General features: G+C 43.4%; 1 non-coding gene across 1 annotated transcript; it reads left to right on the plus strand.

Moving 5' to 3' along the window:
- The first annotated feature begins 5692 nt into the window (after window positions 1-5692).
- On the plus strand, window positions 5693-5767 carry Trnas-cga. Its single transcript has one exon. It is a non-coding gene; the product is annotated as a tRNA-Ser (tRNA).
- The last annotated feature ends 15185 nt before the right edge of the window (window positions 5768-20952 follow it).

The following is a 20952-nucleotide window of genomic DNA, read 5'->3' on the forward strand; positions in this document are numbered from 1 at the left end:
CATGGATGTGTGTGATGTCATTAGGTTAGTTAGGTTTAAGTAGTTCTAAGTTCTAGGGGACTGATGACCTCAGATGTCAAGTCCCATAGCGCTCAGAGCCATTTTGAACCATTTCATCAGTCCCCTAGAACTTAGAACTACTTAAACCTAACTAACCTAAGGACATAACACACATCCATACCCGAGGCAGCATTTGAACCTGCGACCGTAGCAGTCGCGCGGTTCCAGACTGAAGCGCCTAGAACCACTCGGTCACTCTGCTTATCCAGAATAGGCAGCTTACGAATTTAATTCAGTTCCCCATAGGGGTATTGGTCAACATCGTTTCTTAGAGCGTCGGCGGGACGTAAGACCTCAATCTCCGTTTGTTCCATATCCTCGGCTGCGACACAGACCGGTTCGCCAGCTTCTCGAGTCTATTTCGTGGTGGTATCGCTTCATAAGACTGCGACACGCGGGAGATGGCAGCTTTTTCTGTTAGGAGCCGATCGCGGTGAACTCTGCCTGCAGTTTCGTAGATAACGCAGCCACGTGGGGCAGTTGGACGGGATGCGTGACGTTCGTAGCTGTTTGCGTCCTGCGACTCACGCCTGGCCGCGCCGCTCGCTCGACAAAACTATTTAGCTAGATTAGATAGCGTTTCACATGTGGCGCTGTCGCGTGCATTGTTTCGAAGCGAGGGAATTCCGTCTCTTCTGAATCACCATCCGCCGCGTCTGGAATGCGAGTCAAGTGTTATCTCGTTCTGACTGGATGCAGCGGCTGCCTCCTCGCGAGTCAAGTCTCTGTTACTTTGGGCGTAAATGCCACACAGCAGTGCTTTCCTAGTCTTCGTTTACATTTGCAACATTTCTATTCCGAGAGGTACCTTAAGGTACGTCCGGCGTCCGGCCATCCTGATTTAGGTTTTCCGTGATTTCCCTAAATTGCTCTAGGCAAATGCCGCGATGGTTCCTTTGCTGGGGCACGGCCGACTTCCTTCCCCGTCCTTCCCTAATCCGATGAGACCGATGACCTCGCTGTCTGGTCTCCTCCCCCCAAACAACCTAACCTTAAGGTGCGTGACAGAGCATTCACTTTCCTTCTCCAGTTGCACGTAGTACAAAAGAAAAACAATTGTAGGCACCTCTGTGCACCTCTCCGAGTTTCTCTAGATTCACCGTGTTCTCTGTTTGTACCTGTTACCTAGAGCAGAGAAACGCATCCCTGTTGATGCTGTGTTCTTTGACCTCCGAAGAACATTCTATGCAGTTCCACGTTAATAAAACATGAGCTCAACGGGTATACGATCAGATTTCACTCATTTCAGGACATCCTCGCACATACAACTCAACACGTGTTCTTGTTGTTCTGGTATTCAGTTCGAAGACAGATTTCATGCAAGCTCTTCTGCTGGTGAAATTGCAATGAAATACAGACTTTTGGCTGCTTACAGGCGTTGATAAAAATCAACGGGGACAGTTGAAAATGTGTGCCCCGACCGGGACTCTAACGCGGTATCTCCTGCTTACATGGCAGACGCTCTATCCGTCTGAACCACCGAGACTGCAGGGACTTTGGCACGCTGTCCGTAAGACCCATATTAGCTACGTACTGTCCACACACTACACGTCCGAAAGAACAGATACCATCTTCATCTCCTGCTAGTATTTTCAAGAAACTTATTCATCGTTGCACAGATACTGTAAAGGTTTTTTCCCATTAGTCTTCTGACTGGTTTGATGAGGCTAACCACGAATTCCTCTCCTGTGCCAACCTCTTCATTTCAGAGTAACACTTGCAACTTACGTCTTCAATTATTTGATGGATATATTCCAATCTCTGTCTTCCTCTACAGTTTTTACCATCTGCAGCTCCCTCTAGTACCATGGAAGTTATTCTGTGGTGTCTTAACAGATGCGCTTCCATTCTGTCCCGCCTTCTTGTCAGTGTTTTCCAAAAATTACTTTCCTCGTCGATTCTCTGGAGAAACTCCTCATTCCTTACCTTATCGCCGGCCGCTCGTGGCCGAGCGGTTCTAGGTGCTTCAGTCAGGAACCGCGCGACCGCTACGGTCGCAGGTTCGAATCCTGCCTCGGGTATGGATGTGTGTGCTGTCCTTAGTTTAGTTAGGTTGAAGTAGTTCTAAGTTCTAGGGGACTGATGACCTGAGATGTTAAGTCCCATAGTGCTCAGAGCCATTTACCTTATCAGTCCACCTAATTTTCGGCAGTCTTCTGTAGCAGCACGTCTCAAATACTTCGATTCACTTCTTTTCCGGTTTTCCACAGTCCATGTTTCACTAACGTACAATGCTGTGCTCCATGAGTTAATTTGCTGCCTAAGTAGCAGAATTCCTGAATTTCATCTTGCAGCAATACCACCACTAAGAAAGTAGATTAGAAATCAGATTAATAATGTTGCTCACGCAGCATATGTTCGCTTTATCAGGCAGCAACAAAACTATTGACTGTGGATGGTATCGTCAGAATCGAAATAATGAGGTCACTGTAAAGAAGTCATTAATTTGGCACTTATCTTGAATGGATTCCCACGTAGAATTCGTCGAAGTCGTTATGGCTCATCTTGTTGATTCTAGGGTGATTCTACTTTGGCTGCTAGAAGGTCCGGATCTGTATGTTAGCAATATTTGAAGACCTAACAAATGTGTTTTTCAGGAAATTCTTAACGATCAAACAATCCCAGATCGGAACAATGCCATGATAGAAATAATTGTTGACTTGGTGTTCACGATCCACAGTTTTAATAAACTTCTTGTAAATTCACATATACTTCTTCTTAATTATCACATCATCAAGAAAACAGTTTTATATCAATCTTCACATATTTAATTTCCACTTTAACCAAACACAAGACTTGACTCTTCCTTTACTAAGCGAAATAACAACATAACTTCTGCAAAGTGAAACAAGGACTGCTATGTGCGCATTCGCACCAAAACGGATACATGTAAGTCAAAGATTATGACAGTCTCCCAGAAATGAATACACACAGGAACCATATCACTGTAATATATCGTGACATCGGAGTACCTATACATTAATAAAATCAAATGTGAATATTGTCACAAAAATATGTCTGTTACTTCGCAGAAAAGTAGTTCGGTATTACTGGTATCGAGAATTGGGGTTGGAGCGCCGTAATGGTCAGGTAAATAAAGAACCATTACAATCTACTTCTTGACCATCAATCCCGATGTTAAGTTTCTCGCTGTTCTCATACGTGCAACTTCTTATTGCTTTCGTCTCTCTTCAGTTTACCCTCAATCCATATTCTGCACTCATTAGACTGTTCATTCCGTTCAACACAACCTGTAACTCTTGTTCACTTTCACAGAGGATAGCTACCTCATCGGCGAATCTTATCATTGGTATTCTTTCGCCTTGAATTTTAATTCCATCTTTGAACCTTCCTTTTATTCCCATTATTGCTTCTTCGATGTACAGACTGAACAGTTGGGGCGAAATACAACATCCCTACCTTACACCCATTTTAATCCGAGCACTTCGTTCTTGGTCTTCAACTTTTATTGTTCTCTCTTGGATCTTGCAAGAGTGTATTACCTGTCTTTCCATATAGGTTATCAATGTTTTTCTCACAATTCAGAACGTCTTGCCCCATTCTACATTGTCGTACCCTTTTCTCAGGTCGACCAATTGAGTGAACTAGTCTTGGTTTTCCTTAATGCTTGCTTTTATTATCAACTGCAACGTCAGAAGTGCCCCCCCCCCCCTTTAACTTTCCTAAGCTCAAACTGATCAACATTAACACATTCTCAGTTTTCTCTTCCGCGCAACGTACGTCCACTTAAACCTGCTTTCCGTAGTCAGGTTCTGGTCTGCCCCTACAGTTTTAGTCCGGTCCCCTCCTTCCTCCTCGCTTGTCTTCACAGGCATATTGTTTCACATTGTCTGCTGTCAGTCTATCACTTCTTTTTCTCAAGTTGTGCCACAAAACACTTTTCTCTCCAGAGTACTTTTCATTCCTTATTTTATCCAAGCATTTCATCTTCAGATGCTTCAGAGCCTACATGTATCAAAAACTTCCTATTCTTTTCTTGTCTTTGCCGAATATCGCCCACATTCAAGTTTCATAAAATAATGCACTCTACACAATACTTTCAAACTGTGAATTGCACATTAGATATGAAAATATTCATATCTTTCAGAAACGCCGTTCTTCAGGGGACGAATTTGAAAAAAAATAGTGATCAAGTAATTTTTGGACAACACCAACGAACTCTTTACAACAGAGTGTATATAAAAATACAGTAACGAATAGCACAGGAAACTTTGTGGGGCTGTTCGCGGACGTCGTCATCTACGTGAAGGTTGTAACGCCAGGAGGCTGTACGGAAACGCAGGAAATTAGGCGGAGGGTTGCCGACCGGTGCAGGGAGTGACAGTGAGTTAAATAAATGTGAGGTACCACCCAGAAATAGGGGTACATGTTCAGTACTGTTTCATAACACCATTGCCCATAAATCGCTGGAAACGGTAAAAACCGTAAAATACCGAGGCATAACCGTCTGCAGCGACGTAAGGTGGAATGAGCACATAAAACATGTCGCAGGAAAAATCAGATGCGATTTGGAACAAATGTGATTCATCCACGATAGCAGAAGACTTACGGAACATCTACATCTGCATCTACTTCTACACTTCACACTCAGGTACCCGGCAGATGATTCAGCGAAACACTTACACACAGTTTCTCTACCGTTCAACTCTTGAACAGTGGAGGGGAAAACGAACACTTAAATCTTTCCATGCTAGCTCGGATTTCTTTTACTTTATTGCCATGATCACTTCGCCGTATGTAGGTGGTCGTGAACAAAATATATTGTTGCATTCGTAGGAGAAACTTGGAGGTTGAAATTTCGTGAGAAGATCTCGTCCCAACGAAAAATGCCTCTTTTAATGATTGCCTTCCCAACTCGCGTAACATAGTAATGACGTTCTCTCCACTATATCGCGATAATACAGAAAGAGCTACCCATCGGATGTTTTTCCATGTCCCCACTTAACCTTATCTCGTAAGGATCTCACACCGCACAGCAGTACTCTAGTAGAGGATGGAGAAACTAAGTGTAGGCAGTCTCTTTAGTGCTTCTAAGTATTCTGTCAACAATACGTGCGAGATCGGCCAATATACAATCGGCCGCACTTTCAAACACGCACGCGCGCCGCCCTTTACCCCGCTTCGTTTCCTACAGCCGCCACCGCAGCATGAGGGCGCTGCCTGCCAGCAACGATTACGCTGCTGCCAATGAGGTGCAACCATCCCCTCTGCGGAGCTCCAGTGGCGGGCGTACTTAAGTTCGAACATTCATGTACTCAGGCCATTTCGTGTCTTTGTCAGTTATAAAACATTTACACGTATTCATATTGGCAAGGCTCGACGTCTTCTGAATAAACATTGTATTGAAGAGTGATAGATCTGTATATATTTCTATACTCAAATCCACTGTTAGAAACTGACGCTGAAATGTCAGCAACAAAGCTATGTATTGAAACTTCCTGGCAGATTAAAACTGTGTGCCGGACCGAGACTCGAACTCGGGACTTTTGTCTTTCGCGGGCACGTGCTTTACCAACTGAGCTTCCTCACAGCAGGAGAGCTTCTGTAAAGTTTGGAGGGTAGGAGACGAGGTACTGGCGGAATTAAAGCTGTGAGGACGGGGCGTGAGTCGTGCTCGGGTAGCTCAGTTGGTAGAGCACTTGCCCGCGAAAGGCAAAGGTCCCGAGTTCGAGTCTCGGTCCGGCACACATTTTTAATCTGCCAGGAAGTTTCATATCAGCGCACACTCCGCTGCAGAGTGAAAATCTCATTCTGGAAACATCCCCAGGCTGTGGCTAAGCCATGTCTCCGCAACATCCTTTCTTTCAGGAGTGCTACTTCTGCAAGGTTCGCAGGAGAGCTTCTGTAAAGTTTGGAAGGTAGGAGACGAGGTACTGGCAGAAGTAAAGCTGTGAGGACGGGCCGTGAGTCGTGCTTGGGTAGCTCAATTGGTAGAGCACTTGCCCGCGAAAGGCAAAGGTCCCGAGTTCGAGTCTCGGTCCGGCACACAGTTTTAATCTGCCAGGAAGTTTCGTATCAGCGCACATTCCGCTGCAGAGTGAAAATCTCTTTCTGGAAACTTATGTATTATTTTTACTATTTGGTAGTAGACGTAGAATAAATTAATATCTGAGTTCTCTTTTCACGAACGCCATATGTTCCTCGCTCCTCTGTCAACTAAAGAACCACACATCGTGCAACGAAGACTTAACGAAACGTCTGCCTCCCGTACAGCTTTATCTGTGTCACCGTTCCAGTTTTAGTTGTTCGCAGTTGTTGACCCTAGATATTTAGTTGAAATGTGAGACGTACATTCCTATTAAAAATTACTGGCAGTGAAATGATACGGACTTGTGAAATGATACAGAACTGCTGCAAATATGTCTGGTCAAAGTTATAACAATTCAGACTGATGCCGTAAAACTGATACTTAACTTCTTCTTAATCGTTGTCCTGGCGATCTTGACGAGAGCATAATCGGTAGAACTACCACAAGTGCGCAATGTGACCTGAAATAACAGATACACATTCATACGTATTTAAGACATTTTATTACTCAGTGTGAAACAGGTGGTCCATCACAAAAAATCTGTGAGCCTCGACCTCCCCAACCCACATCCTTACAAGTATATACACTTTCAAACAGTTAGGCCATTCCAGAATGAAATTTTCACTCTGCAACGGAGTGTGCGCTGATATGAAACTTCCTGGCAGATTAAAACTGTGTGCCCGACCGAGAGGTAGAGCACTTGCCCGCGAAAGGCAAGGTCCCGAGTTCGAGTCTCGGTCGGGCACACAGTTTTAATCTGCCAGGAAGTTTCAGTTACGCCATTGTTAATATTACAGTTACAGTGATTGCAATTGAAAAGTATTTCATCAAATTAATTTGACATACGTACAGAAACAGTAAAAACATTACTTTCTTTCATACATACAAATTAGCCAGAAAACAATGATAACAAATAAATTTACATCAGATATGTAGAATATACAGTGACTTTGACAGTTTCATTAACTACGCAAGAGGTATGGTGTTCATACCATGTTTGCGACATAAATTTTAACTTATATTTCGGTTAACACAATAATTTTCAGTTTTACACAGAGTATCTTTTGACGATTTGTTAACATGTGCTGGGTTTCGTTATTTCGATAAACTCACATAATTACCTTCAGTATCTGTAAACATTGATCTACATACGTTGCTTAGAAAGATGGGTAACAGCAGTTCTGAATATTGCTTTAGGTGTTTGGGCTGATAAACAGTGCTGGAAGAAATGGTGTAGTACATTTTTGTTATATGTTAATTAAAACAGAACACGACAATTTCACTTGTTCTACCAACTGATAGAGTTTTATCGGTTTCATTTGTTAGTATTTCTTAATAATTTTACATATTACATTACCCGTTAGATGGCGATTACTACTTTGTTTACGTTTATGACATTATGATTTTTTCGTTCGTTGTCTCGTTTGGAATGGTTGCATATAATTGTTTATGCGATAATACACAAAATAGATCAATTACATTCTTATAGCGGTATTGGAATCTGGGCAGTGCCTACCTAGCCTGCAGTCAAGTAAGAGATGTGGTGCATTTGCTTTCCGTCCTGGTCTGTTGCGTTTGTAATAGCAGCCTTGAGTTTTGTGTCACTTATCATGTAAATGAAATTTAACTTATTCGTTTTAGCACTCATTTTCATTAGTTAGGGTCAATAGCCACTTTTTGGATCGCACATATATGTTGTCATTTTTTAATTGCTTTTGATCTTCTGTTAACTTTACTAGATGGTAAATGACAGTATCATCTGCAAATAATCTAAGATGGCTGGTCAGATTGTCTCCCAAATCAGTTACGTAGATTAGGAGGAACGGAGAGCTTATAAGACTTCCATGAGGAACGTCAGATATCACTTCTGTTTTACTCGATGACCTTCCGTCCATTACCACAAGCTTTCCGACAGGAACCTAGTTGTACAACTGAGACGATACTCCATAGGCACGCAATTTGTTTAGAAACCGCATATGAGGAACAGTAACAAAAGACTTCTGCGAATCTAGAAATATGGAGTCAATTTGAGGTTTCCTGTCGATAGCAGTCATTACTTCATGAGTTTAAGGAGCTAGTTGTGCTCGGAAAGAACGATAATTTGTGAATTCGTGCTGACTGTTTGTGAATAGACCGTTTTCTTCGAGGTAATTTATAATGTTCGACGGAATACGTGCTCCAAAAGCCCACTGCAAATCGGCGTTACTGGTACTCCTGGAATTCAGTGGATTACTATCACTTCCTTTCTTGAATACTGGTGTGACCTGTGCCAACTTTCCAGTCTTTAGGTACGGACCTTTCGTCGAGCGAGATGTTGTACATTATCGTTAACTATGGAAATATTATATGAGTATAATGTAATCGTAATTAAACTTTCGCGACTTGAGAGGCCCACCATGAAAACCGAGTGATCGTAGCACAATGAAACTTTGTAGAAACTTTTGTCAGGACGTACGGTAGAGAAATAACGAATAACTATTGAAAGAAACACATTTATTTCCCAGATGAGATGGTAACATTTTTAAATTGCGTACCGTTTCTACGTTCCAGGTTTCAAAAACTGCTCAGTGTGACGACCACCTGCATCCACGACAGCCTGGAATTGCAATGGAGACTGCTCGAATGCTACGCGAAACACCTCAGGTGCGATGTTGGCTACCTCCCTCGCTATACCCACCTTCAATCTCCAAAGTGTGTTAGTGTTTGGTTTTTTAATTTTTCATTTATTAATAGTACTTGTACATGACTCATGCATCCAGTCTGAGAACCAGAAAAAAACAACAGTTATCTATTACATCCATTTAAGCTCGACTTAAGACAATGATCCAAACAAATTAACATATTTAATATACTATAATGTTAACATTCTATTTCCTATTTCCTTATTTGACCCTCCGTTGCGAAATCGTTTAGGATCTTATACACTTTAATGTTTGTTGGTAAAGCATTTCCAGAGCTTAGCTGCTGTACTAGTTTCGTAGTTTCTTGACACCTTATGTCGCTGCCGAAGAAAATGTGATTAACATCTTCATCTCTGTGGCATTCACTGAAGAAGATGTGATCATGGTGAGGCGGTAAAGGCGTTGGCAGAATCTCCTGTGATTGAATCGAAGCCGTGCCGTTGCTACTATAAGTTTCTGCAATTTTGGTACCAGCGACGTGATAGGAGATTAAGTACCCCTGCGGCGTAGCGTCTCCCTTGAAGTTCGTAAAGACCGTTGGAGGTTTTCATTCGACTGAGCCTTCATTATACTCCTTATGGCATGAAGAAGATCTTGGGCTTGCACTTTATCAAGTTTGTATGCAGCTTCCTTGGCCAGAATATCTACTTTTTCATTTCCCTGTACACCTTCAGCCATAACAGCATGGTCGTCTTATTTATGTGAGAAAGCTCCTGATCTGCTTCTCTAAGCGATGTACTAGATAATTTTTGCTATTGTTACATAGTAGCAGTTTAACAACATCAGTCATCATCCTTCTCCTCTTCATCATCATCATCATCATCTTGAACAGTTTCCAGGCCCAGACTGGATCTGTTTGGAACACATGCATCACCATCTAGCCCTATTCTTCCACCATCTTTGTCTTTCCACTCTGTACCAGTTCACGCCTCTTTTTACAACACACTCCTACACGCCTTTCAACCATCAATCCCTAGGTCTTTTTCTTGGTCGTTTCCTTTGCATCTCCATTTCTTGTATCTTCTTGGGAATCCTCTTGTTTTCCATTCTCTTTAAGGGCCCATACCATCTTAGTCTTGATGTTTCTAAACTGCTCTGCAAGGGTTCTGAAGTATACTAGTTTGCACACGTGTTAGGTTTAGGTGCTCCGAAGTGGACAGATGAACTGTGACGTGCAAACAAATTAGTGAACCACAAATATACACTTTATCCCACTGCGATACTCAACTGAAGTTGTACAGCAACTCATTGGATGTGCTTGTGGACAGATACAACTTAGCAGTGGTATGTCAATGCGTTCGTTACTGAATGCAGCAGGACTATGTCTGTCCTGGGCGCCACACTCTCTATCACTGCACTAAACAGTTGTCCCTAAGCGAAAGCTGAAGGCAACTCCACTTGTAGACTAAGTCTCGGAGGCTGATCACTATTACAAACTGTAGCTACGAACAGCAACCCTGCAAGTCCGTACTAGAACAGTCGTACACCAGTGCCGAACAGGAGCCGTCCGTTGCTGCCGGCGGTCATCGCTAATCACAACACGGATATCCATCTCACTGGCGGCGGCGCGGAGATTGCTGATTGGACTGCTCTTGTGTTGGCGGCGAACCGAAGCACTGCTCGTGGCGCCTGTCCGAAACTGTCTCACCGCGCAAGCTCCAGTTGTGTCCATTGGCGAGAACACAACAGGTTCCAGTTTCTCAATTTCCCTTACCTTTTCATTCCTCATCCTGTCTCTCCTTGTTACTCTTATCCTACTTCTGAGGAATTTCATTTCACAAGTCTTTAATCTGCTTACATCTCTTTTCTTCACTGCCTATGTTTCAGATGCAGAGGTCAATAATGAGATGTAGTAACTTCTATGTATCACTTCTTTGCTGTTTTGTAGGACGTCTTTGTTCCAAACCAGGCTCCTAACACTACACAGGAATACTTGTGTCTGTCTACCACCTTCACTGGTCTCTTTCTCATTTCCTCCATTTTTCTCTATCACACTTCCCAAATACTTGACACTTCCCACTTTCTTCAATTGTTCACCTCCCAATCCTTATTCTGCTAGTTGGTCCACCTTTCTTTCTAGCTATAGTCAAGGTCTCACAGTCTCACATTTGTTAACATTAAATTTCATCCCATACTGTCTCACAGTTTGTTCCCAAGCATCCAGCTGTTGCTAAACCTCCTCCCCCCCCCCTCTCCCCCCCCCCCCCCCGGCTTTGTCCAAGATCGTCATGTCATCTGCGAACACCAATATTTTCACCTTGCCTTCTCCAGTTTTTTCTGCCACCTTATTCCTTATCTCATCCAAGTATACAATGAAAAGGAGAGGTGACAATGATCTGCCCTGTTTCACGCCATTTGTTTGCTGGAACCAACCCGTCCATTCATTCCACTTTCACACAACTTGAACTTTCACAGTACATGCACTCTGTTTGTTATCTCTTTTTCCACTTCTTTCTAATCTTTTGTTCCGCAGACCTTCCTTCTACAGACACTATCAAATGCCTTTTCTGTATCGAGAAGCCGGCCGGAGTGGCCGAGCGGTTCTAGGCGCTACAGTCTGGAACCGCGCGACCGCTACGGTCGCAGGTTGAATCCTGCCTCGATCATGGATGTGTGTGATGTCCTTAGGTTAGTTAGGTTTAAGTAGTTCTAAGTTCTAAGGGACTGATGGCCTCAGAAGTTAAGTCCCATAGTGCTCAGAGCCATTTGAGCCTGTATCGAGAAAGGCCATCACGAGGTCTTCATAATGGTTCAAATGGCTCTGAGCACTATGGGACTTAACATCTGAGGTCATCAGTCCCTTAGAACTTAGAACTACTTCAACCTAACTAACCTAAGGACATCACACACATCCATGTCCGCGGCAGGATTCGAACCTGCGACCGTAGCGGTCACGCGGTTCCAGACTGAAGCGCCTAGAACCGCTCGGCCACACCGGCCGGCACGAGGTCTTCCCCAGATTGATAGTTGTGCTCCTGGAGCTGCGTCACTGGAAATATGAGGTCAATAGCTAACCTCACAGTTCTAAAGCCATGCTGTTCCTCTCTCAATTTGTTCTCGACTGCTGTCCGGATTCTGCTCTTCAGGATCTGTTCATATACCGCGGCACTGAGTGGTATCAGCGTAACTCTCCTTTGGTTTCTACAATCCTTCCTGCTTTTTTTCTTGAATGCAGTGCCCTCTTCCAAACTTCTGGAGTCTTCTTCTCATTCCACACCACCCTAATTGCACGTTTGTTGTTGTTTTCCAACCTCCCGTGCTGACTTCACCATTTCGACGCTCACTTCCTCCATAGCTGGTGTCTTTCTTCCTTTCATCTTGTCCAGTGCCATTTCTATTTCTTTGCATGGCTGGTCCTTTCCCTCCGAGAGTTTACTTCTTCCTCCTTTAGTCTATTTTCCTCAAGTCCGTACTGATTTAGCAAATGCTTGAAGTAATCCTACCACACTATCTTCAGTGTCTCTTTGTTGTTAACCTCATTCCCATTACAGCATGACAACATCAATGCTGAGCAAGGATCTGACAAAATTATTAACGCTTCTTCTTGCACTTCGTATGCATATTTAAGTCCCTCTAAAATCGCTGTAAGTTCTGCAGTGAGTACTGACGAAACTTTATGGAGACTGAATTTGCCTCCTTGGCCAGCCTTTCCATCTACGAAAGCACTTCCTGCTTCGTCCTTTCGCTTGGACCCATCTGTGTAGGTCTTATTTGAGGATGGCTATGGTGCCAGATTGTGTGCAAAAATTTTCTCGTTCAGTGTACCTTGGATGAATGGAAGGTGCGCCTTTGACATTCAGCTTCAGTAGGATGTTAGCAAAGAAAGTGCTGTTGCAGCTTAAATTTCGCGAAGTGACGCCGTATTCCCGGAAAGGCAAAGCATTGCAGAAAAATTCTGCTAAGGCCGTCAGTTTGTTCTTAATCCAGTAACTGTCTGTATAGCGCTCTGTACCGAGGTCTCTAACCTTTGTTAATAAATTGCCATATGAAAAAAGGAAACGTTTCAAGAGGTATTTGCCGGTGACGTTCAAATGGTTCAAATGGCTCTGAGCACTATGGGACTCAACTGCTGAGGTCATTAGTCCCCTAGAACTTAGAACTATTTAAACCTAACTAACCTAAGGACATCACAAACATCCATGCCCGAGGCAGGATTCGAACCTGCGACCGTAGCGGTCTTGCGGTTCCAGACTGCAGCGCCTTTAACCGCACGGCCACTTCGGCCGGCTGCCGGTGACGTATTTCCGCACTAGATGTAATGGCATTTCATTTACTCCCACTAGCAGTGCGTTAGTTGGGGTCGATCTGTATGTAACAACACAAACTCTGGTGGCTTTAAAGTGTATCTGGTTTCTCTGCGATATTTTGCGTTGCTGAAGCATAACAGATGTATCCATAGTTAATAAAAGGTCTTATAGGGTGCGATATCTGTTAATGCAGACTCTTGGGTTCACTCCCCAATACGCGCCTGTCCCAGCGCGAATGATGTTTATGGCACATTAACATTCTCGGGGTAGCGTCTTTGATTCATATTCAAAACGTCTTCGATCCCGGGTTCGATCCCAGCCACTGCCTAAATTTTGATAAATAAGCAGCATTGGCGGCCGATGACTTCCGGCATAAGAAGTCAGCCTCATTCTGCCAACGGTCTTGTCAAAGAGGGCGGAGGAGCGGGTAGAGGTTCAGAGCACTGTTGTCCTAGGGGTGGGAAATTGCCCCTAAAGGCGGAAGAATCAGCAATGATCAACGACATGAGGATGCAGAAGGCAATGGAAACCACTGCATTAAAGACACGTAACGTGTATCCACAGGACATGTGGCCTGTAATTGAAGAAGTGTCATGATGATCTCTCCATTGGCAAAAGATTCCGGAATAGTCCCCCATTCGGATCTCCGGGAGGGGACTGCCAAGGGGGAGGTTACCATGAGAAAAAGATTGAATAATCAACGAAAGGATAACCTTCTACGAGTCGGGGCGTGGAATGTCAGAAGCTTGAACGTGGCAGGGAAACTAGAAAATCTGAAAAGGGAAATGCAAAGGCTCAATCTAGATATGGTAGGGGTCAGTGAAGTGAAGTGGAAGGAAGACAAGGATTTCTGGTCAGATGAGTATCGGGTAATATCAACAGCAGCAGAAAATGGTATAACAGGTGTAGGATTCGTTATGAATAGAAAGGTAGGGCAGAGGGCGTGTTACTGTGAACAGTTCAGTGACCGGGTTGTTCTAATCAGAATCGACAGCAGACCAACACCGACAACGATGGTTCAGGTATACATGTCGACGTAGCAAGCTGAAAATGAACAGATAGAGAAAGTGTATGAGGATATTGAAAGGGTAATGCAGTATGTAAAGGGGGACGAAAATCTAATAGTCATGGGCGACTGGAATGCAGTTGTAGGGGAAGGAGTAGAAGGAAAGGTTACAGGAGAAGATGGGCTTGGGACAAGGAATGAAAGAGGAGAATGACTATTGAGTTGTCTGAGGAAGTCCAGCGCAGTCCTGGACAAAACGTAAGGAGCAGAAAAGTTCTTGGACCACGACCTCACATCCCGGAAAGTATATCAACAGCCATGTCACCCGGTCGTGAAAGCCTTCATTGTATAATAGCAAATACCCTGTTCAAGAATCACAAGAGGAGGAGGTATACTTGGAAAAGGCCGGGAGATACGGGAAGATTTCAATTAGATTACATCATGGTCAGACAGAGATTCCGAAATCAGATACTGGACTATAATGCGTACCCAGGAGCAGACATAGACTCAGATCACAATATAGTAGTAATGAAGAGTAGGCTGAAGTTCAAGACATTAGTCAGGAAGAATCAATACGCAAAGAAGTGGGATACGGAAATACTAAGGAATGACGAGATACGTTTGAAGTTCTATAACGCTATAGATACAGCAACAAGGAATAGCGCAGTAGGCAGTACAGTTGAAGAGGAATGGACATCTCTAAAAAGGGTCATCACAGAAGTTGGGAAGAAAAACATGGGTACAAAGAAGGTAGTTGCGAAGAAACCATGGGTAACAGAAGAAATACTACAGTTGATTGATGAAAGGTGGAAGTACAAACATGTTCCAGGAAAATCAGGAATACACCAAGTACAAGTCGCTGAGGAATGAAATAAATAGGAAGTGCAGGGAAGCTAAGACGAAATGTGAAGATATCGAAAAAGATATGATTGTCGGAAGGGCAGACTCAGCATACAGGAAAGTCAAAACAACCGTTGGTGACATTAAAAGCAACGGAGGTAACACTAATAGTGCAACGGGAATTCCACTGTTAAATGCAGAGGAGAGAGCAGATAGGTGGAAAGAATACATTGAAAGTCTCTATGAGGGTGAAGATTTGTCTGATGTGATAGAAGAAGAAACAGGAGTCGATTTAGAAGAGATAGGGGATCCAGTATTAGAATAGCAATTTAAAAGAGCTTTGGAGGACTTGCGGTCAAATAAGGCAGAAGGGATAGATAACATTCCATCAGAATTTCTAAAATCATTGGGGGAAGTGCCAACAAAACGACTATTCACGTTGGTGTGTAGAATATATGAGTCTGGTGACATACCATCTGACTTTCGGATAAGCATCATCCACACAATTCCGAAGACGGCAAGAGCTGACAAGTGCGAGAATTATCGCACAATCAGCATAACAGCTCATGCATCGAAGCTGCTTACAAGAATATTATACAGAAGAATGGAAAACAAAATTGAGAATGCGCTAGGTGACGATCAGTTTGGTTTTAGGAAAAGTAAAGGGACGAGAGAGGCAATTCTGACGTTACGGCTAATAATGGAAGCAAGGCTGAAGAAAAATCAAGACACTTTCGTAGGATTTGTCGACCTGGAAAAAGCATTCGACAATATAAAATGGTGCAAGCTGTTCGAGATTCTGAAAAAAGTAGGGGTAAGCTATAGGGAGAGAAGGGTTATATACAATATGCACAACAACCAAGAGGGAATAATAAGAGTGGACGATCAAGAACGAAGTGCTCGTATTAAGAAGGGTGTAAGACAAGGCTGTAGCCTTTCGTCCCTACTCTTCAATCTGTACATCGAGGAAGCAATGATGGAAATAAAAGAAAGGTTCAGGAGTGGAATTAAAATACAAGGTGAAAGGATATCAATGATACGATTGCTATCCTGAGTGAAGGTGAAGAAGAATTAAATGATCTGCTGAATGGAATGAACAGTCTAATGAGTACACAGTATGGTTTGAGAGTAAATCGGAGAAAGACGAAGGTAATGAGAAGTAGTAGAAATGAGAACAGCGAGAAACTCAACATCAGGATTGATGGTCACGAAGTCAATGAAGTTAAGGGATTCTGCTACCTAGGCAGTAAAATAACCAATGACGGACGGAGCAAGGAGGACATCAAAAGCAGACTCGCTATGGCAAAAAAGGCATTTCTGGCCAAGAGAAGTCTACTAATATCAAATACCGGCCTTAATCTGAGGAAGAAATTTCTGAGGCTGTACGTCTGGAGTACAGCATTGTATGGTAGTGAAACATGGACTGTGGGAAAACCGGAACAGAAGAGAATCGAAGCATTTGAGATGTGGTGCTATAGACGAATGTTGAAAATTAGGTGGACTGATAAGGTAAGGAATGAGGAGGTTCTATGCAGAATCGGAGAGGAAAGGAATATGTGGAAAACACTGATAAGGAGAAGGGACAGAATGATAGGACATCAGCTAAGACATGAGGGAATGACTTCCATGGTCCTAGAGGGAGCTGTAGAGGGCAAAAACTGTAGAGGAAGACAGAGATTGGAATACGTCAAGCAAATAATTGAGGACGTAGGTTGCAAGTGCTACTCTGAGATGAAGAGGCTAGCACAGGAAAGGAATTCGTGGCGGGCCGCATCAAACCAGTCAGTAGACTGATGACCAAAAAACAAAAAAAACATTCTTGAATTACATGGTTACTGTGATGTGACCATGTTGTTATCGATATAATGCATGAAGTACTAGGCCACTCTTTTGACCGGGAATGTAAGGTCTCCTAACTTTATGTTTCTTAATAAATGAAAAGCACCAGTTTGCTTTTGTTCTACAATACTACTTTTATTGTTAACCGGTTGTCGGCTTACAAGGCCATCTTCAGACTTTTACTATTATCACCAAAGAAGTTAAATGTTAGCAGACAACACTGGAAGAGAAGTAACACATCTAGACTGAAGCAGAAACATACAGTAAGTAACATCTTTGCAATGAAAAAGTAAAAACTGAACAGTACATAAATAACAATGGAGTAGACAGGAAAACCCTTAGCACAAAATAGGAATAGCTTGCCTACATAACAGTTTCTATTAATAAACAAAACTAATAAAATAAAATTAGTACTAGGCAAGGCTGCATCAGGAGGTATGAAACATGGAGAGTGATACACAACCAATTATAAGAAGAGACAGTTGTCAATGTAAATGCAGAATACATAAGGAACTTAAGCAATATCAATAAGATAAACAGAAATTAATAAATGCGGGAAAGTGGAGGTGTTTGAGAGTGTGGTGGTACTGCATTGTAACATTAACATTATAATCAAAGCAGTGGCTGTGTACCAGTTTTCATTAAATAAATGAGCAAAGTAAAATATGAACAGTGTTTGATGAGACAACTACAAGGGGTGTTAAACATGGACAGTAATACAGGTACCAGTTAAAAGAAAGCCTTAACTATTGAAACTACAGTCTATGAGGAATACAAAGACAGCTTCAACAAACAAAACAATGAATACAGGAAAAAGGGAATATGCAGGAAGAGATAGTGTGGGAAGTAATGAACAACAAAGATGATTATACGTATGAAGTTTAGGAGAGGGGAAGTGTTGAGCTGTGTCTGGTCATTTAGGATGAGATCTGGACTTATACATCAGTAGGGGCACAAGAACAGTGTCATGAGCGTTTGTGATATCCGCACACACTGCTAGCAAATATTCATGGTCACTGAAAAAAAAGGATCTCGGAAGGTCTTTTGGGACCAAACTCCTGAGGTCATCGGTCCCTAAGCTTACGCGCTACTTAATCTAACTTAAACTAACTTACACTAAGGACGACACACACACCCATGCCCGAGGGAGGACTCGATCCTCCGACGGGAGGAGCCGGCCGAACCGTGACAAGGCGCCCTAGACCGCGCGGCGATGGTCACTGACCGTAAGTTGTATATCAGTGACCAATGATACCACATACCAGCGTTTTAGTTGTGCCTTTACCCTTTCTAAGATCGGTTTATCGAAGGATCAGTGTTCTTCGATTCTCAGTCCACCAGTCTAATTTGTGTTTAATCATCCCTCGCATCTCGTTATACACATGACAGAAGAGTTATGGTCCTATATGACGAAGTGCACTCGGGAACTTTTCCCGTTTTATGTAGGCCTATTGCTGCGGCCCGGGCAGTCTTCGTTTCTGAGATATGGATTTGGGTGGCTCATATTTTATTCAAGACGTTCAGTACATGAATTCGTTCCTTATGCGGCATGTGTTGGAGCACTGAATAGTGAATATTAGCCGGTCCCAGAGTCGTATTCTTGCTCTGGGATGTTGCTCGAGTCATTTCCGTCAGGGAGAAATTACTATATCTGGCTGTCTACCACGTGCTCATTTTTTTTTCCTGTTCTGTTGCGTCTGGTGTCTAGTTGTACAAAAGGTTTTCTAAAGGCTTTTCAAATGTTGCCTGTACTTTGCTCATTGCTGTATTAATTTGTCTTATCTTCCTGATGTTATTCCAAATGATGTGTATGGGGGATTCTGTAGATAGGCTATTGCAAATGTTCCGTCACCTTATTCTCTTTTAATTTTTATATAGGTGCTTCGTCTTTGCCTGGATACGGTTTAAATTAACAGAAATCCCTTTCGTGTACTGTCTCTCGCAGTTTTTGAGTGCTTCTCTCCTCTCCTTGGCTGTCACGTCAGATTCATTGTTCCGCCAGACTAGCAGAGGCATGGACGGGCGTGTTTTGTGGGACCGAGGCTCTGTCTGCTCCTTCAGTGAACTAGGCAGCCATAGTTCTCATATCCCCTCTTTCCCTCAAGTCTTCCAGCTTCTCTGCCATCACCACGCTATATTAGGACCACTTTGCTTTTCTTACATTCCATTTATACTCCGGAGAGATCTTTATTCCTGTACTAGGGTTATTCTGACATTTTGTCAGTGTCGGTGGGTGGTCAGATCCGAGTGGCTCTTGTAATACGCCAGCTAACTCTTAGCGCAAAATTAGCCGATGAGAAAGATGTCTAAAACGCTGCTTCGTTAGTTAGGTCTGTCAATTCTCGTTGGCATCCCGGCGTTTAATGCTACTAATCCTTCCGCCTCTACTTTTTCTGCAACTTCTCTTTGAACTCAGTCTCCAGCATTTAAATCGCATGTGGGATAATGGACTTTCATGTCCCCGACTTTGGGTGGTCGACGGAATAAATTATTCCTGTTATTTATTCTCTTCTTATGTAGCTGGTAGAAGCCCTGTATAAATCGATAAGGGATTTACGTGACCACCTTTCGTACGCAGAGTGGTCACCCATGCCTCTACCGCAACGTTTTGAAGGTGTAGTTGTATGGGCGAAAATTCTGTACCTTTTTGTAAGGATGGTATCGCCTTCATAGTCATCCCTCGGAGCTCTTCTTCACCTGATTTCTGAAATGATATGTTCTACCGTTCCTAAAATCGATGTGCTAGGCCACCTCCGGTCTGGTGGAGCAAAAGAATTTCACGGGTTCAAATCTGGTGATACTATTGACTAAGCAGTTTGGAACGAACGGTAATTCGAACTTGCGAATAATGTTCTTCAACCCCTGTCCGAAAAGAGGATCTCTCCGTATTCCTTTAATTCGTCGATACTCACGATGGGCTGTTATTCTGATAAAACAACTTTTCGAGTGAAGCCCTGCCCACCTTGCGCAGACCCTTGTTGACTGTATGCAACTGCAGTGCACTCACACCATACCAGAGGCGACGCCGAACGGCAAGTCATGACACTAACATCACTAACAACGCGAATCCTGCAACGCACAGTCTGACCATTATTGCTATAAAGCTGAGTACCCAGTCTCCTTAGATATACAAGCTGTCTGGAAGGGAAATCCTACACAAGAAAACGCGTGCGTATGGCCCAAATACAACATCGAGGAGACTAACTGGGAAGAAGTCAGAAGAGTGTTGCAATGTCCAGGAATGCCGTTGCACGGAGACGATGAGACGAGTGCTGACAGAGGCCATACATAGGCCCTCTGAAATGGGGGCCTCGATACCTATCAGGAAAAGTTCTTCTTGAGCAGTTCCTTGCATCTGGACTGTGGCGCTGCAAAACTTAAGACCTGATACAAGAAGAGCCAGGAAGCTATACCAGAGAAGCATGATCCAAGGAGAAACAATCCAAAGGCTCAATAGATACAACCACGTTGAACAACGGTCCAGTGAAGAGTTATGGAAAACAAAAATGGAACGATGGAAACAATTCAAACTAGCTTACAAACCGATCCCTGGGGAATATCATACAAAATAGTCTGCTAGAAAGTAACATCACCTACAAACAGTCTGGTCCACGCTCAGAAGAAATGATGGGACGGTAATGGAAGGTTGGGACCAGTCAGCTGCCCTGCTAATGGAAACGCTGCTTACTGACGACGAGACAGAAGATCAGCGTAGGTTACGAACTATGTTATGGGAAGTAAATAGAAAAAATAACCTCGTGTACCCCCTTAACACAAGAAGAAACTGGCAAAACGCTTCTCAAACTGAAAAAGACAAAACCTCCAAGACTGGATGGGATCCATGTAGAAGTAATACAATCCTTATCTTCTTTTCTTATTTCGCTTACGCCATAGTCCTGCAGCGATCGCAGGGTCGGCGTGGTTACAACAGATTTGACAAGGTTATTTTTAGGGATGGCCAGATGCCCTTCCTGCCGCCACCTCGTAACCCCAGGGATGGAATCAGTGTACCCCAGCTGTCTGCATCTAGTGTAAATCGTGAAATAGTGCGAACGTGTTTCAAATGTCTGTAACGGAGGCGGAACGTGGGGACGAGCCCGGTATTCACCTATCGGGATGCGGAAAACCGCCTAAAAACCACATCCAGGCTGGACGGCACACCGGCCATCGTCGTTAATCCGCCGGGCGGATTCGATCCGGGGCTGTCGCGTCTACCCGAGCCCAGGAAGC

This window comes from Schistocerca piceifrons, chromosome 7 (assembly GCF_021461385.2).
Source record: "Schistocerca piceifrons isolate TAMUIC-IGC-003096 chromosome 7, iqSchPice1.1, whole genome shotgun sequence".
In the NCBI taxonomy this organism is placed as follows: Eukaryota; Metazoa; Arthropoda; class Insecta; order Orthoptera; family Acrididae; genus Schistocerca; species Schistocerca piceifrons.